General features: G+C 44.3%; 1 pseudogene; it reads left to right on the forward strand.

Annotated features, from left to right (window-relative positions):
- Nucleotides 1-924: 924 nt before the first annotated feature.
- On the forward strand, nucleotides 925-3,047 carry LOC102543397 (RNA-binding protein EWS pseudogene; annotated as a pseudogene).
- Nucleotides 3,048-23,554: the final 20,507 nt, after the last annotated feature.

Raw genomic sequence — 23,554 nt, forward strand, 5'->3', positions numbered from 1 at the left:
ATAATAAAAAAAAGAAACAGACTCACAGATATAGAGAACAAACTAGTGGTTACCAGTGGGGAGAGGGAAGGAGAAGGGGCAATATAGGGGTAGGGGATTTAGAACAAACTACTACATATAAAGTCAGCTGCAAGGATATATCGTACAACACAGGAAATAGAGCCAATATTTTATAGTAACTAGAAATGGAAATTCATAAATTTAAATTTTAAAAATTATGAATCACTATAATGTACACCTATAACTTGCATCATATTGTACATCAACTATACTTCAATAAAAAAGAGTAAGTGCTTCAAATAGTAAAACATTAAAATTTTTAATTTAAAAAATTAAAAAGAACTGTCCATCAACAGATGAATAGATAGAGAAAATGTGGTATACACACAGAATGGCATATTATTCAGCCTTAAAAAAGAAGGAAACCCTGCCATTTGTGAGAACGTGATTAAATGTGCAGGGCAGTATGCTATGTGAAATAAGCCAGTCCCACCCAGAATGACAATATCCCGTGATTCCACTTATATGAGGTGTCTGAAACAGTCCTACTCATACAGCAGAGAATGAAAGGTGGTTGCCAGAGGCTGGGGGAGAGTATGAAGTTTCAGTTTTGCTAGATGAGTAAGTTCTAGAGATCTAGGATATTGTTAACCCACAGTTAACAATACATTATTGAGCACTTCAAAATTTATTGAGAGTAGACCTCATGTTAAGTGTTCAAAAAAAAATAAGCTACAAAGAAACAAACGAAAAAAACACAAACACAAAGAAAGTCTGGGGGGTTGTAGGATATATCTGTTACCTTGATTGTGGCCACATGTTTAACTATGTCCAAACTCATCAAATGGTACACGCTAAATACACGTAATTCTCTGTCTACAAGTTATACCTCAACAAAGCTGTTTAAAAAAATAAACATAGAGGGAAAGCGAGAGGGAGACAGATGTTGAGAGAATGAGAAGGAAGGAGAGAAAATGGCATCCACGGATTATAGTACCTACAGCCAGGCTGCAGCCCAGCAGGGCTACGGTGCTTACACCGCCCAGCCCACTCAAGGATATGCACAGACCACCCAGGCATATGGGCAGCAAAGTTATGGAACCTACGGACAGCCCACTGATGTTAGCTATAGCCAGGCTCAGGCCACCGCGACCCGTGGGCAGTCCGCCTATGCAACTTCTTATGGACTGCCTCCTACTGGTTATTCTACTCCAACTGCCCCCAAGTCAGCCTGTCCAGGGGCACGGCACTGGTGCTTATGATACCACCACTGCTACGGTCACTACCACCCAGGCCTCCTATGCAGCTCAGTCTGCGCATGGCACTCCGCCTGCTTACGCAGCCTAAGGGCAGCAGCCAGCAGCCACCGCACCTACAAGACCGCAGGATGGTAACAAACCCGCTGAGACTGATCAACCTCAATCTAGCACAGGGGGTTACAACCAGCCCAGCCTGGGATATGGGCAGAATAACTACAGCTACCCCAAAGTGCCTGGGAGCTACCCCATGCAGCCAGTCAGCCCACTGCCATCCTATCCTCCTACCAGCTATTCCTCTACACATTCGACTAGTTATGATCAGAGCAGTTGCTCCCAGCAGAACATCTATGGGCAGCTGAGCAGCTATGGACAGCAGAGTAGCTATGGTCAACAAAGCAGCTATGGGCAACAGCCGCCCACTAGTTCCCCCCACCCCAGACTGGATCCTACAGCCAGGCACCAAGTCAATATAGCCAACAGAGCAGCAGCTATGGGCAGCAAAGTTCATTCCAACAGGACCACCCCAGTAGCATGAGTGCTTACAGGCAGGAGTCTGGAGGACTTTCCAGACCAGGAGAGAACCGGAGCATGAGTGGCCCTGATAACCGGGGCAGGGGAAGAGGGGCATTTGATTGTGGAGGCATGAGCAGAGGTGGGCAGGGAGGAGGACACGGTGGAATGGGCAGCACTGGAGAGCAAGGTGGCTTCAATAAGCCTGGTGGACCCATGCATGAAGGACAAGATCTTGATTTAGGCCCACCTGTAGATCCAGAGGAAGACTATGACCACAGTGTAATTTATGTGCACGGATTAAATGACAATGTGACTCTAGATGACTTGGCAGACTTCTTTAAGCAGTGTGGAGTTGTGAAGATGAACAAGAGGAGGGGACAACCCATGATCCACATCTACTTGGACAAGGAAACAGGAAAGTCCAAAGGTGATGCTACAGTGTCCTGTGAAGACCCTCCTACCGCCAAGGCTGCCGTGGAGTGGTTTGACGGGAAAGATTTTCAAGGGAGCAAAAAGAAGCCTTCAAGGAACAGCACGCGAGGTGGAACGCCACCCTGGGAGGGCAGAGGGATGACGCCGCCGCCACTCCGGGGAGGTCCAGGGGGCCCAGGTGGTCCTGAGGGACCCACAGGTCACATGGAGGCCGTGGAGGAGACAGAGGAGGCTTCCCACCAAGAGGGCCCCGTGGTTCTCGAGGGAATCCATCTGGAGGAGGAAACATCCGGCACCGAGCTGGAGCCTGACAGTGCCCCAGTAAGGGATGTGGAAACCAGAACTTTGCCTGGAGAACAGAGTGCAACCAGTGTGAGGCAAAGCCTTAAGGTGTCCTTCCACCACCCTTCCCACCTCCGGGTGGTGACCATGGCAGAGGTGGCCCTAGTGGCATGCGGGGAAGAAGAGGTGGCCTCATGGACCGTGGTGGTCCTGGTGGAATGTTCAGAGGTGGCCGTGGTGGAGACAGGTGGCTTCCATGGTGGCTTCGGTGGAGGAAGATGAGGTGGCCCTGGGGGACCCACTGGACCTTTAATGGAACAAATGGGAGGAAGAAGAGGCGGGCGTGGAGGACCTGGAAAAATGGATAAAGGCGAGCACTGCCAGGAGCGCAGAGACCGGCCCTACTAGATACAGACCCCACAGGGCTGCATTAATACCAGATTTATTTTTTAAACCAGAAAATTTTTTAAATTTATAATTCCATATTTATAATGTTGGCCACAACATTATGATTATTCCTTGTCTGTACTTTAGTATTTTTCACCATTTGTGAAGAAACATTAAAACAAATTAATGGTAGTGTGCTGAGTTGTTTTTTTTTTTTTTTCTTCTTTTAAAGATGGTTGTTTAAGACTAAACAATGGGAACCCCTTGTGAGCATGCTCGGTGTCATTGTGGAGAACCAAGAGGGCCTCTAACTGTAACAATGTTCATGGTTGTGGTATTTTTTTACCTGAGTCCAGTGACAACCTCTGGTTTATCTTTATGATGCTTTTTAAATAACGCTGCTTAATAAAAGATCTGAATATATTTGGGGGGCAGAAGTTAGTTTCTTTTTAGCTTTGGGAGATAACACAGCAGAAGAAACTGTGTCAGGTACAGAAGAGTTAAATAGACAACAGATAAGTATTGGGTGTGAGTGATGCCTCACTGCAGGTCAAATAGAATTTTTGCAGGCCAAATGGTTTTAAAAGACATTTACTGTGCTGTAGGTAACTCTCTCTAATTATATCAGAGAGTCAACCTGTTGCTTTGTACCTAGTAGAAGCTCACTGTCAAATCGACAACACCCTCAGTCTAACACTGTGTTGGTGGAGGAGTCAGAGAGAGTAACTTCTCAGGCTTTTTACGGTAGAGACAGTATCCTGTACTCACAATGCTGGGACCCCACCCTCCCCCAGGGGCACATGTGCTACTTGAGATCCAAGCTTTGGTATTTGTATTTTATGACATTTACTTAGAACTCAAACACATGTGCTGTACTCCTGAACTTAGAAATGGTTACGTATCTTGTATCCTATAGTATTACAGTAACTACAGTAACCCGCTCATGAAAATTAAATATTGGTTTGTGGTTATAATTACAGGCACAAGCCTCGGGCAGCAGAGCTTAAAATTGAGTTCAATTGAGTGAAATTGCCATTTTTGGAAACCAGAAATGGTCAAAAATTGGCTCCGGGGCCAAGGAATCCTGAATTCAGATGGGACCTGCCAATGCTGGTGAGTGGCCTCGCTCCAGCCCAGTGTTGCCTGGCTCCACAGCCAGCCTCTAAATTCTTGAATGTTTTTTCTGCATTTATTGCCCTTATAAATGTCATATTTCTAAAACCCTGGGCTGAAAATCTCACGGGATGAACTCAGTTAATTGAGAAACCTCTGTAAAGAGAGGCTGAATGCTAACTTTTGACATCTTTCCAATGGAACATATCCACTTTCCAAAAGTGATCTATGCCTACCATAGTCCGGAAATTTGTTAAATTAGAGAAATGAAATCGACATACCAAAGCACAGAGCACACAGTGTAATCAAACAATGGTACTTTTTCTTCAACATCATCTCTATGGGGGCTTATATCCTCATTCCCAAAATGAGGTTATTGTTTAAAATAGAGCTGGTCCCACTGTTGGTATTAGTGAGAAAGAGTTTATAAACAGCATCCCCATCATCTGGCATTCACGCCTCATAAATCCGCGGAGGTGCTTGAGTGAGAGGCTGGTGCTGTATCCATCAAAGGCTCAGAATATTTTAACAGTGGTGAACACACCAAGAGGTGTGACCACACATTATATTTTAAAGGAAGGCTTTCTGGAACTAACCAACTTGGGGCTGAGTCCCAGGAGTGTTTTCAGATTAGTTTAGCAGGATGATCATCGTTGTTTGATAATTTTCTTTTGTATTAACTTGGGGTTTTTTTCTTTTTCTTTTTCTTCTCCCTATTTTTTTTTTGTGACTCTATTGTATGGTTTTGATTTATGCTTACCTTGTTTTTCAAGTATGTTAACCCATTACTAAATCTGTTTGCTTTATACTGGTAGTCTTATAGGTTCAAAGCATCCTAAAAAGAATGAAAAAAAGGGAAAAAACTCTACATTTTCTTGTTCCCCTCTCCCACCTTTTATGATTTGATGTCCTCTTTTACATCTTCATGTTTATTCTCTTGCAACTTATTGTAGTCATCACATTTCCAATGATGGTTTTCTCATTTCTATAGCTTCCTGCTTCTTTTCCATTTAGAGTAGACCTTTCAATATTTCTTTTAGGATAGGTTTGGTATTGCTGAATTCTTTCAGTTTTTGCTTGATTGTGAAATTCTTTCTCTCTCCTTCTACTCTAAAGGATAGTCTTGCCAGATAGAGTCTCCTAGGTTGCATCTCATTCAAGACTTTGGATATATCTTGCCACTCCCTTCTGGCCAGCAGTGTTGTGTAGAGAAATCAGCTGAGAGCCTTATGGGGACTCCCTTGTAACTAACTCTTTGTTTTTCTCTTTCTGCCTTTAGAATCATTTCTTTATCTTCAACTTTGACCATCTTAATGATGATGTTTTGGTGTAGGTCTGTTTGGGTTCTTCCTGTTTGGGACCCTCTGTGCTTTCCTGTACTTGGATATCTGTTTCCTTCTTTGGGTTTGGGAAGTTTTCAGTCATGATTTCTTCAAATACCTTTTCAATCCCCTTTTCTCTTTCTTCTCCTTCCAGGACCCCTGTTATGCATAGATTGGCATGCTTTATATTATCCCATAGGTCCCTTATATTGCTTTCATTGGTTTTTACTTGCTTTTCTGTTTGTGGTTCTGATTGGGTGACTTCTGTCTTCTAAGTATCTTCTGATTGGGTGCCTTCTGTTATCCTGTCTTCTAAGTCAATTATTTGTTCCTCTGCATCATCTAGTCTGCCTTTGACTGCCTTTAGCTCAGCTCTTATCCCCGCCATTGAGTTTCCTATTTTTAATTGGCTCCACTTTACAGTTTCTATTTTTTTATTGTATCCTTCATTTCTATCCATAGTCTCTCTTATTTCCTTCAGTGTTTTTATCGCCCCCTTTTTGAAATCACGATCTGGTAGGGTGTTGAGGTCTATTTCATTGTTTGTTTTTTCAGGGGACTTCTCTTGTTCTAACTGGGAGAGGTTCCTCTGCTTCTTCATTTTACTTATTTTTCCCTGACTCTATGAATTTAGGAGTCACAGTTAACTATAGTGGTCTTGAAGGGCTTGTTTTGTTTTTATTTTTTTTGAAGTGGGAGTGTTCCTGTGTGGACTGTGCACATCTCACAATGTTGTCATGAGAGCTTTTCTCAGTGTGGATGGTTGCCACCTCTTTCTTCCATGTGTTGGCTGCTATACCTTTGACTAGGGGTGTGGTTGGTGTTATGATCAGAGCCTGCCCTGGTGGTTGTTGAGTTTGGCCTCCTTTTTTGCTCTGTGGTTGTCACATCCTTGACAGGGTCCAAGTCGGCTCCCCTGCTGTTGGAATAGAGGCTTCCAGACCCACTTCTGAGCTACAGTGTGTGGTCACAGTGTTGGGGTGCTTCAGCTGGGAAGAGGAGCCACTGAGTGTCCCTCCACAGGAGATGTTCACCGGGAAGTGCCCTCTGTGGTGTTGCCTGTCACTCGTTATGTGGGCTTACAAAGTACTCTTTGTTGACACTGTCCTTGTCCCTGCCTTAGCCCCAAGAATATCAGCAACCTGCTCTGGTGTCCCCCAGGCTCTGCATCTACAGAGCCAGCAGGGCAGATTTGACACCAGGCACCAGAACCCATGGTAGTGAGTGTGCGGTCACACACTCAGATTGCCGGTGCACTGCAGGGTCAGCATGGACCCCAGCCCCATGTGCACATATGGTACACGGGCCCGTTGTAAATGCTGATCCATCCCCTGCCATGAGCCAGAACTCAGCTTGTTGCTTGTTCTTCTTAGAGGCACAAGTCCACAAAGGCACCCATGTAGTAAAAGTCAATTCTCGGTCCCACCTATGAAGCCACAGGGCCCCTGGGTGGATTCAGGTTTCAGCCCTGTCTCCACCCTGGAAACCGTGCACTAGTGATTGTGATGGCTGTGGCTGAGCCCCACTTCTCTTCTTATGAGAATGCGCCAACAATGGTTCCAGGAAAGCCCTCTGGGTTAGAGGAGACAGTGGCTATGGCCCAGCTGCATTGCTCCCCTCCCTACCACGTGCACCCCACAATGTGCACCAGCAGTGTTGCCTTTTTATGGGGGACCCAGGCTATTCTGTTCCGTACAGAACAGACCCCCAACAGTCAGTTCTAGTTCTGTGCAAATTGGTGGGCCTGAAGATATAATTCTCGGCATGTTCATGGGAGGGGGAGAGCTGTGCATCCTTCTACTCTGCCATCTTGGCACCTCCCCCGCAAGACGATCATGGTTGCTGATATTCGCTAGTTCATGGAAAGAAGATAAGCATGAAAAAAAGCAGTATGAATGTGATTGGATTTTGGTACTTAGGGTCTATTTTGTACTATTTTCTGATAAACTTAAATTTTTCTCTCTGAGTGCACAGAAATTCTCTAACATTTGAACCTGGAAGGGTAAAAGTGCCCTTGAATCTGTCCGAGCAGACCTACGGAGCCCTCTGGGTTTGTGGTTTTGTCCTGCCTGGGGGTGCTCAGAGGTGCCCTTCCACGGGACCTACAACGTGGGGTATCTGCACCCACCACCTGGCTTTCTGGTGAATAGGAGATGGAGTTGAGAACTAGAAGGTGGGTCCTTCTTTATTTTCCTTCCCTTTTGGAAGATGCAGCTCTCAGTCCTGCCCACGTGTCAGCCAGCTGGCAGTCTCTCCCATCCACAGCAGCTCTTGTTGTCACTCTACATGGGGTGCTTCCTACACAGCCAGTATTTGGCCCAGGAGGGACATCAGGAACTAGCTTCTGGGGGGCATGTTCCTTATCCACAATCACTTATATCAGCCCAACTGTGCAAATGACAACATCATGATTCCATATTCTAGAGACTCCAAATGGAGCCCAATCCAGTTAGACTTTATGTGGCCGTTTTTTGTTGATCTGCAGTAGAGAGGCTGATTGATGAATGCTACCAAGAAAGCCTCTTTCCTGTAGATTCTCTTGCGTTCCTGATTTGATAGACCAGCCATTCTGAAATGGCCCCTCTCAACACCACAGGGTCATCGGATTATTGGAAACAAGAAAGACAGAATAAGAGTGAGTCAGTAAGACAGGAAATGTGCCAAACTAGTGCCTTGTTTAACTGTACAACAGGCAGCACTGTGGCCACGCTGACTGACGAGGGTGTCTTCCAGGGAGATGCTATCTGCAGGATGTGCTAAAGAAGAAGAACGGTTTTGGGTGATTGACACCAAAACCCACTGAGTTCAGAGGAGGTGCAGTAATTCAAGAGTGCCTGGGAGGGGTGATCAACACAGGCACAATATTCTAAGAGTTCAGGAGCTGGCAGCCCTGGATCGGAACAGAGCTGCTCACCAGCGTCAGCAGACCCCGTTGGTAATCAGGGTTGCCTGGCTCCAGAGCCAACTGATTCTGGCCAAAAAAAAAAAAAAAAAAAAAAAGCTATCTCACATGGTCCAACATCACACTCAGTTCTGCTGCCCAAGGGGTGTTTTCAGTGCCCAGTCAAGACTCCAGGCATCTCTCTCCTGCGCCAACCATCTCCATGTGCCCAGAGGGCCGAGTGCCCTTCGGCAGGATGCTCTATTTTGGGGTGCCCTTGAGCTCTGTTTCCTTTCCCTGAATCCAAACTGACCCTTCCTCACTGAAGGGTCACACTTAGGTGCCTCTACAGCTTCAGGCATTATTCAACTTCCAACCCCAGATCATAATTTAACCCAAAGGGGTTCACAGGAGAGAATTTTAATTAGAGTAAGAGGGCAGAGAGGGTACCTTTGGATACATCCAGGGTGGCAGGAACCCCTTTCCTGGACCTCAATTGTAGTCACAACCAGGAGGCCACCTGCCTCCTCTAGATGTTTGACAGGCCTTCTTTGGGTGATTATGAAACTGGAGAAGCTATTACATTGTTTTCTAGGCCACACTCAAGATGTGTATATTTTTGTCACTCGTTCAGCAATGGCTTTAAATAGCATACCTGGAGAAGCATTTTGAGATCTGGGAGTTTACCTTTGAGATAATTTCTCCTCTTTGTCAGCTTCAGGGCCATTCTTTGGCACAAGATACATGCTGTTAGGATATTGCAATTTACTTGGATAAAATTAACTCATGATGTCAGACCCTCAGCCCAGGAGTGTCACCCTCACAGATCATCTGCGGGGAGGGGCAGCAGGGTGGGCCCGGCCCGAGCCTTCGCCGGGATGAAAATAGAGTGCTAATGGCCTGCAGTGACACGGAAGAGAGTGGGAAGTGGACAGATATATTTATAAAGAAAAACGGCTCTGAACATCTGCTAAGTCCCCATTCTCTTATTTTTCCCCCCGTCTATTTCTGGCTTCTCTTTCCACAGCACAGGCAGCTCCAGAAAGAGCCTTGCTCCTGGTGGCCCTGGCCTCCAACCGAGCTCTTGAAGGAGGCAGGCTGTGAATGATGATTGTCTGTGTCTGGCGTTTTAATTGAAAAACCTTCCCCGAAGTGGAAAGACACACGGAGGAAATGATCTCATCGTCATTTATTTCGCACCCCCCCCCCCAACTTTCACTTTGGTTTCTCTGCACTAGAAGTTGATGCAGCAGCACCTCTTAGTGGTGACTCTCAGAACTGCCGCAGAGGGGGCTGCCTGCAATGAACTGAGACTCGGAAACAGAGGTCCCCAAGGCCACATTTCAAACCTGCATCAAAAATGTTAAGATATCTCTCATCAGGGGAGCTTCTTCCCTCTGTGCTTCTCTCTCGACCCACTTTTTACTGTTTATAACCCAGTGGGAAGGGCCGCACCCGGGCCCTGTACCAGATGCATCACAGGAAGCTGAGGGGATTAAATGCGCACATGAATTTGGAACTTCTGCTCAGAAACAGAAAAACTAAATGAGAATTGTGTTGCTCTCCACTCAGAGAAGAGTCTAATGAAACAAAGTTTATTTGGAAAAATATATGAATGTGATTCTTTTGTGCTCACAGTGTGTGACTCTACCTGCAAACACTTATTAATATAATCAATCATTCTAAAGACCCTAAACTCATTAATCAAAGTTCAAGCTTTTTGCTTTTTGGGAAAAAAAATCTTCCTACATACAAATAAATATGAAATCATGGAAGCAAAAGAGTAGATTGTGATTCTGCCTGTTGCGGCAGAGATCAAGATAAAAATGAGCTAAGTGACCTAGGTTTGTATTTTTACTCCACACCTTTGATGCATCCACAAGAATAAAGTTTTATTTCCCCCCTTAATATCCAGATGATAAACCCCACAGAATGTAAGAGATTTTACAAACTGCACACGTCATGGGATTTGACCCCAAATCTGGATCTTTCTCTAAAGATTTTAACCAAAGAATTTGCCTGCCTCTCAGAGGAATAAAACAAGGGATCACTCTCAAGGAGATGAACGAATCATTCATTTACAATCCGTGTTCTCAGTTCTGCCAGGTAGGGAGACCAAAGCATTGAAGCTGGTTAAAGAGTAGCTGGTTAGAGAAGGTGCCAGTGGCTTCCAAAACAAGGCTTCTCAAGGTGCCACCGGATGTGATTCCAAGATGGCTGAGTTGCAGGTTTTGAAATACAGTGTTGTCAGTTTCCCAGGGAAGGTCTGCGTCTGGGGGACAGAGTTGCATTAATGACACCAGAACTCCAAATGGATGGTGAGAAACAAAACTACAAAAATGAATTTGAAATGTTCTTGCTAGATGAAAAACATCTTCTCTGCTTAGAGAAAAGCCACATGGGAAGATGAATTATAACTGGAAGGTACTTTGGTGTCATGGAATCAAAGCGTGGGGTGGAGGGGTGGAGAGAGAGGAGGAGATGGAATGGTCTGAATGGCTAAGATTATGGAGCTGTGATAGCCTGGATCCCCGCCCTGCTAAAACCCTAGGCGGTTGATCTCCCCAGAAGTGAGAGGCTCTGAGACAAGAATTTATGCAAAAATGATTTTTTAGGATGTGTTTCCAGGAAAGACTGGTAGGTGAGTGGGGAAATGGGTCAGGAATGAGCAGCAGGGAAGCAAGGGTGAGTTATCAAGCAAGTTCGGTGCCATCTCACAGGAGAGCTCTAGAGATGGGCCAGTCCCCACGTCAAACTGTCCCAAACAGGGCTGAGGTTCCTGGAGTACTTACACTTCTGCAGCCAGAGTCATTGGGTGAGAGCCTCCCATGTGTGCAGACCAGTCAGACTTTGGCAACCTAAATCCACGGTCAGTTCTGGCTTGGGGTCAGCACTTAGGTGACAAGATGCAGGTGCCGGCTGTTGGAAGCGAGAGCACCCAGAAGACCAAGTGTGCAGAAGCGGAAAGGGATCCAGGGGGCTGCATCGCTGGAAGATCCGCGCATCCTCCCCAGGGCTGTCCTGGATTACATCGCACGCTTACTCTTCACCAGCCGTCGTGTTCGCGCGCCCCCAGAGGCCAGTCCCTTCCTTAGCTCTATACCGCTCTCTGAACTTGGGTGTTCATAACCTACATTTACCTGTGAAAGGGTGACTCCTTCTATAAATGGTTGAACTTGATTTTTGCATGTCCACACACTCTTATTCTGTTCTCAGAGAAAAACCTTATAATCACTCCCGGTATACCCAACCCACACTGCATAGAGGGAAACAAGAGGGTTGAGAATTACATACACCATGATATGTCAACTTTGCCCCCCTAATGGGGGACCGGAATTATGGGATGAGGGGGTGAGGATCATTTAAATAAAGCAGCTTAAATGTTTACTGTATCCAATCTTTCTCTAAAAACACAGCTACAGACTCTAGTTCATCTTTGACATGGATATACTGCAAGGGGAAATTGTCCCCAGGAGAATGGCCATGCACGAAAAGGGTTAACCAGTAGAAAACACCACACAAAGACCCCTTTGCCTGTTTGACCAAGGTCTTGAAACCCTACACAAACTGACTCAGACTTGTCAAGTTCTTCTGCCCTCAGCCTCAGGAGCACAGCTCTCTATATAACATTTTACCCATTTTTTTTTCCTTTCCTAATGCACAGATTTTCCACCCCATAAACCAACCCCCACTCCATCTCTGCCTCCCTCCCTACCCCTTTTTTGGTATCGAATTCTGTTACTATTCTAGTACAAGGGAAATTTTTTTTCCTGGCAATTTTAAAGTGAACAAGCTGTTCTTTATGTTAAAAGGACAAAAATCTTTCTCAACCCAGATATTTCTAATACTCTTCCATGCGAGTCTAATGTGGAAGATTATTTAAATCAGCCCTCGGTGAATTTTTATCCAGCTTCCTGGACACAGAGGACAGAGCAGCAACTTGAGATGCTTATTATAAGATCCGAGGTGCTTTGCTTCAGATCAAAGATGAAATGAAAAGAGAAAAGAACCAGTGCCCTAAGCAAGAGAAAGTTCTTAGTCTTGAGCAGGGCAGATGGAAACAGCGCCAGAAAAGGACTGCGTTTCCAGATGCAGCACTGCTGAGCTGCAGTGAGGTTTCCTAGTGAAAGAGAACTCGGAGGCCTTGCCCACAGCATCAGCTCCAAGTCCTGTGCTAGGAGCCTGGAGCAGACGCAGGGACCCCGCTCCTGGGTTAGGCAGCAGGAGGGCAGGTGCCTGTGAACAAACATTGCACAAACGTGGGAGGGGCTTCCCTACCCATGCACCTTATTACTATGGCTTTGGGCCCAAGGAAAGGGACCAGAGAAGATGTTAGAGCTTTCCCTGGTGATACCCAGGATCGGAAAGTGACAGTGCTCCATAGTCAAGGTTTGTAAGTTAGGGTGGGGCTCAAACTAGTGCATGGTTTCCAGAATTTGCCGTAAGCTAAAAAAAAATAAAAATTTGCTACCATCTCATTCCCACACTTTGCAGTCGGTGCCCTGGCAATTTGGGAACTGCAGTCAGCCAGTTGAGCTGACCAGTGAAGAGACCAATTCAGAGTTCAAGTTGAAGCAGCAAGTCTAGCAAAATGTGACATCCCTAGAAACCCTGATCTCTGACACTAGCCATGGCACTTCCACAGGGACCCAGATGCCAGTTTCTGCATGACTAAAATGTTGGAGCTTTTTCTGCTTGGAATGACTTCCTCCTCCTCCTCCACCCGTTCTCCTCCGCATGCCATCTCTGAGTCTACCTTTAAGATATTTAATATCTACAGCAAATGCTCATCCTTACCCTAATCCCCAGCTACAGACCTTTTTATCCTTGGACCTGTAAGAGCTTAAAATGCTCTTCTGTAGAACTTGTTACTCTCTCGGATGTAAGTGCCTTGACTTAATTTTATTTATTGCCTCAGCATCTGTGAGTACCTTTCTGTGCTTTTGTTTCCTCCATCTATGGGTTGTGAAAAAATAATAGAAGTACCCGCCTCGTGGGTTGCCATGATGATTAAATGAGTTAATAATGTATGTGGTCCTTGAACATAGCTAGATGCACAATAAATAGCCTCAAAAGTTAGCAACTATGATGATAATATTTATTGTTACCCTAATAGCCTGATAAAGTCTCAATAAATATTTTGTAATGAATAAATAGGAAAAAAAATTATTCGTTACCCAGAGTCATGGGTGACATTGGTGACCCAGTTAGTCCTACGTCCCCAGGCTCTTGTAAGAATTATTCTGCCATCACTGGGGTCACCTAGAGAACCTGGACTGTGTCTTGCTAGGTTTGTGTAATGACCTCCAAAGTTTCACATGCCTGTTAGATAAAACCCCAGATGAACTTAAATAGGAGAGACCTAAAGAGATTAAATTCTTCTCAGAAGGAAGAGCAGTTGCCCATTACTTTTGTCGCTCTTGACTCAGTGTAATAGTGTGTGCAGCGTAATGATTTGACTTACATATATTATGTCCTAAAATGATGACCACAATAAGTTTAGTGAACATCCATCCCCTCATATAGGTCCAAAATCAAAGGTAAAGACAAAATGCTTCTTTCCTTCTGAAGAGAACTCTTAGGATTTCCTCTCTTAGCAACTTTCATACATAACAGCAGTGTTCCTTACAGTAACCGTGTTCTGCATTACATCCCTGGGGCTTATTTATCTTATAACTGGAAGTTTGTACCTTTCATTCAATTACCCATTTCCCTGACCCCTGCCTCTGGGAACCACAAATCTGATCTCTTTTTCTATGAGTTTTGTTTGCATATTTGTTTGTTGAAGTAAAATTGACCTGCAACACTCTGTTAGCTCCTGGTATACAACATAGCGATTTTGATGTTTCTACACATTTCAAAATGACCAAATTGTGTTCATCTTAAATGACATCCACCCTAATGCCTCTTCAGAAAGGTGAACAAAGGGCAAATGACACAGATCTGGAAAGCCAGGTAGAGACGTTGGATGAAGTCATATTGGGAGACTGGAAAGGAGCTTGGGCATGAATAATTTTCAATAACTGTGTAATTCAAGGAGGGTCAGGAAAAGGATCTTTATGGGGGTGTACAGGGAGCTGTGGTGGAGACCCCCAATCCCAGCTCCCAGCCATGACTCCCTGCCTCTTGCCTCTGGTCTCGTCAGGACTGTCCATCCTCTAGAGGACCAAGCGGGCTTCCAGTGTGTACCCCGAAGCCTGAGAGACAGGACTTAGAGAGACATGGTTGTGCAGCTGGGATAGACACACATTGCAGCCACCTCGCCCCACAGGAGGGAGCCAGGGCTTAGGAGAGAGGGGGCTGAGGCCAAAGCTGGGACACAGAGGTTCGGTGTCTTTGCAGGCTGCCACCTGCCACTTCACATTAAGGGATCTGAGGGCTGAATTCCCGCCTGACATCCACGTCACTATGGAGCCATACTTGTCAAGGGGAGAGGATAGCATGAATTTTATACAAGTTGATAGCTGGGTTTATCATTTTAAATATTGGGCACACGTGAACCCCCACCTGTACCCAGGCGGGCCACCTGGCTTCATCCGAGCCTCTGTCCTCAGTCACTGACCCTCCAGCGTGGCCCCCACTAGGATCAGTCCTAATGACACTCGTGTTTATTCATTTTCCCTTTATTTCAGATCATGTCTACATATAACATTTCCTTCTTCAGGCATTAAATGGTGATAGTCTCAACTAACTTTTTATAAAGAAATATGGGGTTTGTGATACTTGCCCTTTGTCTACATATCTGAAGAGGCAGAATAGTGATGTCCTTTTGCCATGAACTCAGTGATTTGACATCTGTGTTCTTCTTTCCTATTTTCCCAGTCTCCTACAAGACATCCTGGAATATTCTTGCTTCCTGGTCATAAAACCACCATGATCGTATTGAAACAAGGACGTCAGTCTTAGTTTAATTAATTCAGAAGCATTAGGGCACAGTGACCCTCTTGCCCAGCTAACAGGTTTGCAGTTTTATTTGCAGTGACTGAGCCTGGTCAGCAGATGGCAATGAACATCTTGTGAGGGAAAAAAAATATTTAGGTTGAGTTAAAAATAAAGAGAAGAGAGAGAAAGAAAGGAGGACATGTGGAGAAGCAGACGGCTATAAAATACCGTCTATTTTGTGGGACGTGGAAACACACGTGTGATCCGACCTGTGTGGGGCCAGGGTCCACGTTCCTGGTTTCCTCAGCCCCTGCATCTCTTTCTAGCCCACGCTTCTTCCTCATTGTTCAGGAGAAGTTGTTTCCAGGAGAAGTTAAATTAACAGCAAGTGCAAACTGGGGGCTTCTGACAAGCACGGAAGCTTACCCCTGAGTCTCAGCCCTAGAGCCAAGCTCTGCCTTGTCCTCCTCTGACCTGCTTCCATCTGCGGCTGCCTTGCTGGTCCTTCCCTGCTGCTCTGTATGCATTGAGCATCCCAGTCTGGCTCCCGGCTCCAGAAACAGGCCCTCCCCCTCTCCCCACCCCAGGCAGCCCGGGTGACAGGAGACAGCCAATTTAACCTGTGTGTCCTCATCTCCCTTCTTCTCTGGCGGTTGCCATGGCAACCCCCAAGGCTCCTCGGGCTTTCTCATTGACTGACCAGGCCAGGAAAAATCATTCTGGAATTGACAGTGCTATATTTGGGGAAAATATAACGAAAAGAGCAGGTTGACCTAGTTTTAACGCTACACAATGAAATGGCAGGGACGAGAGGGATTACTGAGGAGGAAAAGATAGTTGGTACCAGGAAGGTGTGTGAGGACACGGAGGCAAAGCTCTCATCCTGTGCTATTTCCTCATCCTCCAACGAGACAGGGCTCAACATGAAAATTAGGCAGACAAATCCCCCAAATTGTGGCAATATTTCAGAAAAGGCAAAAATACAGAATTATTTTTCCATATTTTAAGAAATATATAAACTTAAAATGATCTGACTTCCTTAAAAGAGGAAAACAAAAGAATAAACAACTGTGTTCCCATGTAGTGGGAACGTGATGGGAAATCTGGGGACAACGTCCCTGGCCATTTAGATTCAAGTTCACCTGTTCTGCTCATGGCGATCTGTCCAATCTCCAGAGGCTCTTGGGGCAGGCAGCCTCAAAGATGTTCCTGGCGAACCCGATCTCCTGGTCCTCCGGTCACGCCTTCCCTTCACTGTGGCCAGACTTACTGGTTTGTTTCTAATGACGGGAATACAGTAGAAACGAAGGTCTGTCACTTCTGAAATGAACATAAAAAGACTGTGGGTTCTCCCTTGGGTGCTCTCTTGGGATGGGTGGGGCAGCCATTACCTCCCACATTATCAGGACACACAGGCAATGTACGGCGATGCCACGTGGCAAGGGGCTGAGGTCCTGGAAGTGGATGGACAAGACGGAGGCTTGGGGTGACTGCAGACAGACTGACGGCCTCACTGCAACCTTGTGAGAGAGCCCAGGGAGAGGGCCCAGCAAGGCCATCCAGACCCTTGCCCCACAGAGACTGTGAGACGATGTCTGTTGTTTCTGGCAGCTGAGTCTGGGGGATGACGGTGTTGTTACACAGCAACTGATATCAAATACAGCCATTTGTTTGCTCTCTTGCTTCCATGGTTGCGACTGTGATTATGATACAGTTGATCCTTGAACAATTTGGGGTTTAGCGGTTCTGACCATCCAAGCTGTCAAAAATCACATACAACTTTGCAGCCATTCCTCTGTATTCACGTGTGGTACTGTAGTATGTCTTTAGTGAAAAAAATTCACATAGAAGTGGACCTGCGCAGTTCAAAACCTGTGTTGTTCAAGGGTCAGTTGTATATGCTTTTAGAACTTTATCCCAAGCTTCACCACGTACAGGTAGATCAGCTTGGGCAGGTTACCTGACCTGTCTGAACCTCAGTTTCCTTAGCTGTAAAATGGCTTGATACCTGTAAAGCACTTTGAACATACCCAGCTCATAGAAATGCTTAATAAACTATTATCATTATTTGCATTTCTATAGAACTAATTTTTTTCTAAATTTTTATCTATAATTTGTCTTCAGTACTAATTTCCCCCAAAATGCAATTTTTGAAAACTAGCACTTTTAGAGCATTGTATATCTATTACGAAAACTGCAGGAAAAACTACGTGGCTTGCAAAGGTGTTGTGATCCACGTATCTCTGAAATTCTTGAATTCTAAAGCCTCATTTAGAAGATCTAAGCATCACTGCCTACGTCTGGAGAAACTAGATGGCCAGGAGGATATGTGACTATCAGGCAGAGATCTACTGAAGGCCTCCTCTGTGCCTGGCACCGCGTTATGAGATTTGCATGCGTCATCTCTAAACACAGGCTCAGAGGTCACAGACTGGAGGCCAAGGGCTGAATATGCTCCCAGGGCAGGCAGTGATGGGCTCACAGTTGTCCCCTCCTAGCTCAGACCTGCCAGGCCCCACAGGCACTGATAGGCACACATCCCAAAACCCACTGCCTGTCCTGCTGGTATCAGGTACCACTGGTAGTTAAAGCTAGCCTTCCTCTCCTCTTCATCACACACACACACACATGCACACGCACATGCACACACACATACGCACAAGTAGGCATGCACTTCTGCTCCTATGTGGGGTGGGCCAGGATAGAGGGCTCAGTTGATATCTCCGGTACATCTACCATATACATTTAGTTCAGATGCATCTCTGACCAAGAATGGACTCCAAGCAGAAGTTTTAAAACTTCACTGAAGTAGAGGAAATACAGGATCTTACGGCTCACCACCCTTGGTCTCACAAACTGGCTCTTCTATTCTGACTTTATAATGAGTTGAGGGCCTGGTCTCCCCTTAACCTCCCCCCCATTTTGATGCTGTTTCCAGCAGAGGCTGGTGTGAGTTAAAAATGGCTCTCCTCAGACCCTCATCCTCCCAGACAACCAAGAATCAGACAACTACAAAGTCCGCTATGGGTCTGGTGCCTAACCTTTTATCCTAAAGTTTTTTGGGGAAAAAAAAAAAACCTGAAAAAAAAATCTAAATAAAGTAATTCATTTGGGCATTGACAGACATTAATGTGTCTGTGTGAATTAATTTACTAAATTAATCAATCAACTGTGCTGAATAATCAGATCAAGGAGAACAAGCCAGTTTGTCTTGACCTGATTAAATTAGGTGACTGGAGATATCAGATGATTAGATCAGATTACTCAAGTGCTTTTTAGAAGCATTCACAGACAGAAAGTGCAAGGTCTTCCCAGGGCCCCAGGGCCTTCCCACAGAGTGTGGGGGCTGGGGATTGGGCTGGTGGGGAGGGACTTCTGGGAGTCCCGGGTGCTGTCCCAGCTCAGCTTGTAGAAACCCTGCAATTTCAGGCACCAGGCTCAGTAACCAGGTTACTGGACAGCTGTATGCTTTTGTAACAGATTATCACAACTCTAAGAGCTTTAAAAGAACACAAATTTATGATCATGCAATTCTCTAGGTCAGAGTCCAAAATAGATCTCATGGAGATGAACTCAAGGAGTAGGCAGGACTGAGCTCCTCCTGGGGGCTGGAGGGAGAATCTGTCCTGGCATTTCCAGCTCCCCAGGGCCACCTGTTCTCTTTGGCTCCTGACCTCATCATTCTGATGTCATCAGTCACATGACCCTGCTGCCTCCCTCTTGCACTTATAAGGACTCTTGTGGTTACATTGGGCCCACCTGGATCATCCAGAATAATCTCTCCACCTCAAGATCCTTAACCAACCCTGCCACATCCCTTTTGCCATGTTTGGGGATATATTCATAGGTTCCAGGATTAAGATCCTCGCAGTGCCATTACTGTGCCTCCCACAACAACTAAGGCCACTGCCAGAGTTTTGGAAGTCAGGATGGCACATCTGGTCCCTTACAGACACCTCCATGATTAGGGACACTGAAAGGCCTTATGGGATAAAACCATACACCCCTGACTCCGCCACATCAACTAAAGCTCTTAAAATTAGATCAATCCCTCTGCATTAAGGCTTGGCTTCCAGAAAGCTCCTGCTGCCATAGAAATGCAGAATGTGGGAGGATAAATAGCATGCTTTTATAACGTCCATCACCTGTCATCAAAGATGATGGATTGGTTTATCAAACTCCCTATGATTAAGAGGTGCTATAATTAACACAGATTGGAAGGAATTCAGCTAATAATAGTCAGAGCTTGGGGCTCTAGGCTCAGCTCCAGACTCCAGAATAGGCAAAAGAAAAACAGATTAAACTGACATCAATTACGTCTGCATAAAATATGTTAGCTGGAGACAGTGTCCAATAACAGACTGAGCTGTGCCTACGTGTAATCTTATATTTCTCTCATGAGTTACCTCTACTAACAATGGGGCACTTAGTAGGCCTTAAGCTTGGAATTGGGGAGAACGTCTATCAAGGGAAGAATAAAACCAGTTTAGTATATGCCGCGTCCGAAGTGAGTAGGGGATGACGTGGTCGTTAAAACTTGACTGGGTCTTCAAGGAAGTTGTGTTAGCTTGCCTGGGCCGCCATAACCCAGGGCCATAGGTTGGGTGGCTGACACAACAGAAGTGCATTTCCTCCTGGTTCTGGAGGCTGGACGTCTGAGATCAAGGCATCTTCTGAGGTCTCTCTCCTTGGCTCGTAGATGCCATCTTCTCCCTGTGGCTCCACGTGGTCTTCTCCTGAGTATATCTGTATCCGAATCTCCTCTTGTTACAAGGACACCAGCCATGTTGGGGCGTCCTTAGTGGACTGCATGACCATCAGGGACACCCAATGTCCTCATTTAATTAACTCCTTTGAAGACCTTGTCTCCAAATCCAGTCACATTCTGAGGTACTGGGGGTTGGGACTTCCACTTGGAAATTTTGGAGAGCCACAATTCAGCTCATAACGGAAAGGTAGGAGTTAACAAAGTAAAGCAGAGGAAGCAATGGAGGTGGAGGAGGATGGAAGGGAAGCCTCAAGAGATGAACTGTAACTTGGGCAAGAGAGTTTAATTTGCCCTTAACTGGAGAGAAAGACAGCAGCTGTAGGGAGACAAGGCAGTAAGGAGCTCCCAGATGCCGCTGGATGACTCACTATGAAAAGTTTGCTTTCAGGGTTTTCAGGTCTTCTTTGATCTATAGTCAGCTTGTCGCAGCATTTACCCTACACCCACATTTCAAGAGTGCCCAGAATACATCTGTTTCCCTACTTGACTGGGAAACTCTATCTTGAAACTTTTCTTACGACACAATGAGTCAAAATGGAAGAGATACGCAAGTTCCCCCACTTTACCTCTTTGGGGACAGAAAACTTTGCCATTTTTTAGCTTATTCTGTAAACCTCTCTACCTGAATTTCTTCATCTGTATGTGTCTAAAATTTTATTATTTAGTGGAGCTGGACTCACATCTCCTCATGACTCTTGAGAAAATTATCTATGTTTCCCAAGGAAATAATAAATTCAAATCATGACTACATAATAGCTAAATACTAAATGAAGATTAATATCAATAAAAAGAAGAACAATTAGCAAAATAATCCATTGGTGTTCTGTGTATATTTTTATTAACATTAATCACTTCCTCAAGGCAATTACTGTCTGTATTAGTTTGCCAGGGTGGCCATAACAGAGTAATATCAACTGGGCAATTTAAAGAGCAGAAACAGATTATTTCACAGTTCTGGAGTTCAGAAGCCTGAGATAAAGGTGTCAGCAGGACTGGTTCCTTCTCAGGACACCAGGAAAGAATCTTTTCCAGGTCTTTCTCCAACTTCTGATAGTTCCTTGGCTGGTGGCAGGATCCCTCCAGTCTCCACCTGGCAATCTCCGTGTGTACCAATCTGTGTCCACGTGTCCCCCTTTTTATAAGAACACCAGTCACACTGGAGTAAGAACCCACCTTACTCCAACACAACCTCATCTTAACTAATTACATCTGTAACCAGCCTATTTCCAAATAAGGTTGCTGTCTGGGGTACCGGGGGTTAGGTCTTCAACATACAAATTTTAGGGGGAACAATTTAACACATAACACCGCCCATGAATGGATTAAAAGACAGACATTTTTCTCTGCAATCTCTTCCATTGCAAAAGTGAGACTCAGGCTTAACATGTAACTATGTTTCTGTAATGACACTTTTAATCGGTAATTAACTCAAAAGCAGTGAAAAGAAAACTTTTAGGTCAACAACAACAACAAATGAGTCTTGATTATAAACTGGATCCTGAGGGGTGCATAAAATCTATTTGCCTTTAGAACTTTCCCGGTCAGTCTAGTGTTTTGTTTTTCTCTTCCAACTCCTATATGCAGTAGGTTTCGAAGTTATATTCAGAACACTCCACTTAAAGAATCCTTGAAGCAACAAAGTATTTCTTTTAGGCCACCTGTCATGATTCAGGTGTTTGTAAGACACCGGTAAGGAAGAGAATGGATTCTCCCAGGTAGCCTGGAGCAGCAACAATTTAGACTTGATTGGTAAAACTAAGCGGAGTATCCTAATTCCAGTCTCGACTCACTCAGCATTCCATGGAGCAGGTGTTTATAAATAAAACAAATGCAACATTTGTATCGCTTTCGTATCTTGCAAGGAGACATTAATAGGACTTTCTTTCTTTCTTTCTTTCTTTCTTTCTTTCTTTCTTTCTTTCTTTCTTTCTTTCTTTCTTTCTTTTTCTTTCTTTCTTTTCTTTTCTTTCTTTTTCTTTTTCTTTTTCTCTCTTTCTATCTTTATTTCTTTCTTTTTTTCTCTCTCTCAGTTGACGTATAGTCGGTTTACAATATTGTGTTAATTTCTGGTGTACAGCATCGTGATTCAGTTACACACATAAATATATTCCTTTTCATATTCTTTTTCATTATAGAATTAGAACATGTTTTAATTCTTCACTTCTAATTAGCTTTTGCAGAGAGTAATTACTGCTGTAAATTCCATATTAAAGTAGTAACATTTTCTGATAACTTACTAATTCAAAGTGGCCACAAAAGGCTCCCACAATTTAAGAAAAATCATCATTTAATATAGACCTTTTAAAGATAAATGCATGATTTCCATTTGAGAATATTCCTTTAACCTTGCTTTGAAAATGTCTACCATTCTGAACATTTGGTACCTGATTGCTTAAGGGCATAACATTTTGAAACCAGATTTAGAACAAAAATCTCATTAAACAGTGCCTGGCTAACATCCTCAAAATAAATCAATTGAAATGAAAAAAGTCAGTCAAGGCACATGTAGAACGTATCTTCAAAAGCAGTGGGGACATCTTGTGGCCAATTTTATTAAGGATTTTTTTTTTAATGAGCTATTTTGACTCAAATATAGTGAATGGTTTTAGTAATTATGCTTTATGCAGGGAATAGAGAGCTGCTAAAATAATTTAAGCAACAAACACAAATGCTGCTTACAAGAAATGTGTAAAAATTACATTTACAATCTGCATTTACTATACGTAAAATTTACTTCAATTTACAATGAAGAAAAAAGAACAAAACACATGCACTCAAAACAACAAAACATATTTTGCAAGAACATATATATAGTATTAAGATGCAAGGAACAGTCTTGGCCACAGGGTTGAATGATTCCCTCAGATGTGATTGGTTATCTGATTGTTTTGAGAGTGATGCTCTTATGCTCATGTGGGGAAAGAAGACAGGGAGCGGGAAATGGGAATAAAAGAAAACATATGAAAACAACAACAACAAAAAGCAATGGGCTTTGTGTGGGCATGTGCCATGGAAGGGGGAGTTGCCCTATCTTCATTTGTTTGCCGTCTTGCAGAAATTTGTGGAAATCTCTGAGTGACTGATGATTCCTTCCCAGTTCCATCATCTGTGAGAGTCAATATATTTTTTAAAAATTATTTGTTACTGCCTTTACTGTTATATACATGACCTGAGACAGAAGAGAATGTCATTGAATTGCCTTTAATAATAATTTCTAAGTTTGGCACTTTTGAAAAAAATATTTTTGCATTTTGAATGATAAATTGCTCTCCTACAGTTGTCAAAATACATCCCAGGAAATGGGCCAAGGGGGAAATGAAATGCAAATTGCCAAGGCGCTCCTGTTCTCTGCTTCTGGTCTGGCCAGTTTTTACTCTTCATTCCAGGTGATTGCTTTTAATATAGAAGTGCAGCTATTCTTGGCCACAAGGGGGCTCTCTGCTCAGAACACTAGCTTTGCACCTTTTAGTATTTGACCTGGTCTTTCCCTCACAACATACATGTGCTGAGTTTTCCTCGTACAGGTTTAGGAAGAGTAAAAGTAGTAATCCTGTTTCCCTAAATACTTGAACAGAACATTTATTATTTTAAACAAAGGGGACATTTGTTACAACAGGAATATTCTAGTGGATCCGGCTGGAAAAACGTAGTACTTACCAGCCTTGAGTTCAGTGAAAGGTGCATCCTTCCTTCCTTCCTTCTCTCCTACTTTATT

This window comes from Vicugna pacos, chromosome 35 (assembly GCF_048564905.1).
Source record: "Vicugna pacos chromosome 35, VicPac4, whole genome shotgun sequence".
NCBI lineage: Eukaryota > Metazoa > Chordata > Mammalia > Artiodactyla > Camelidae > Vicugna > Vicugna pacos.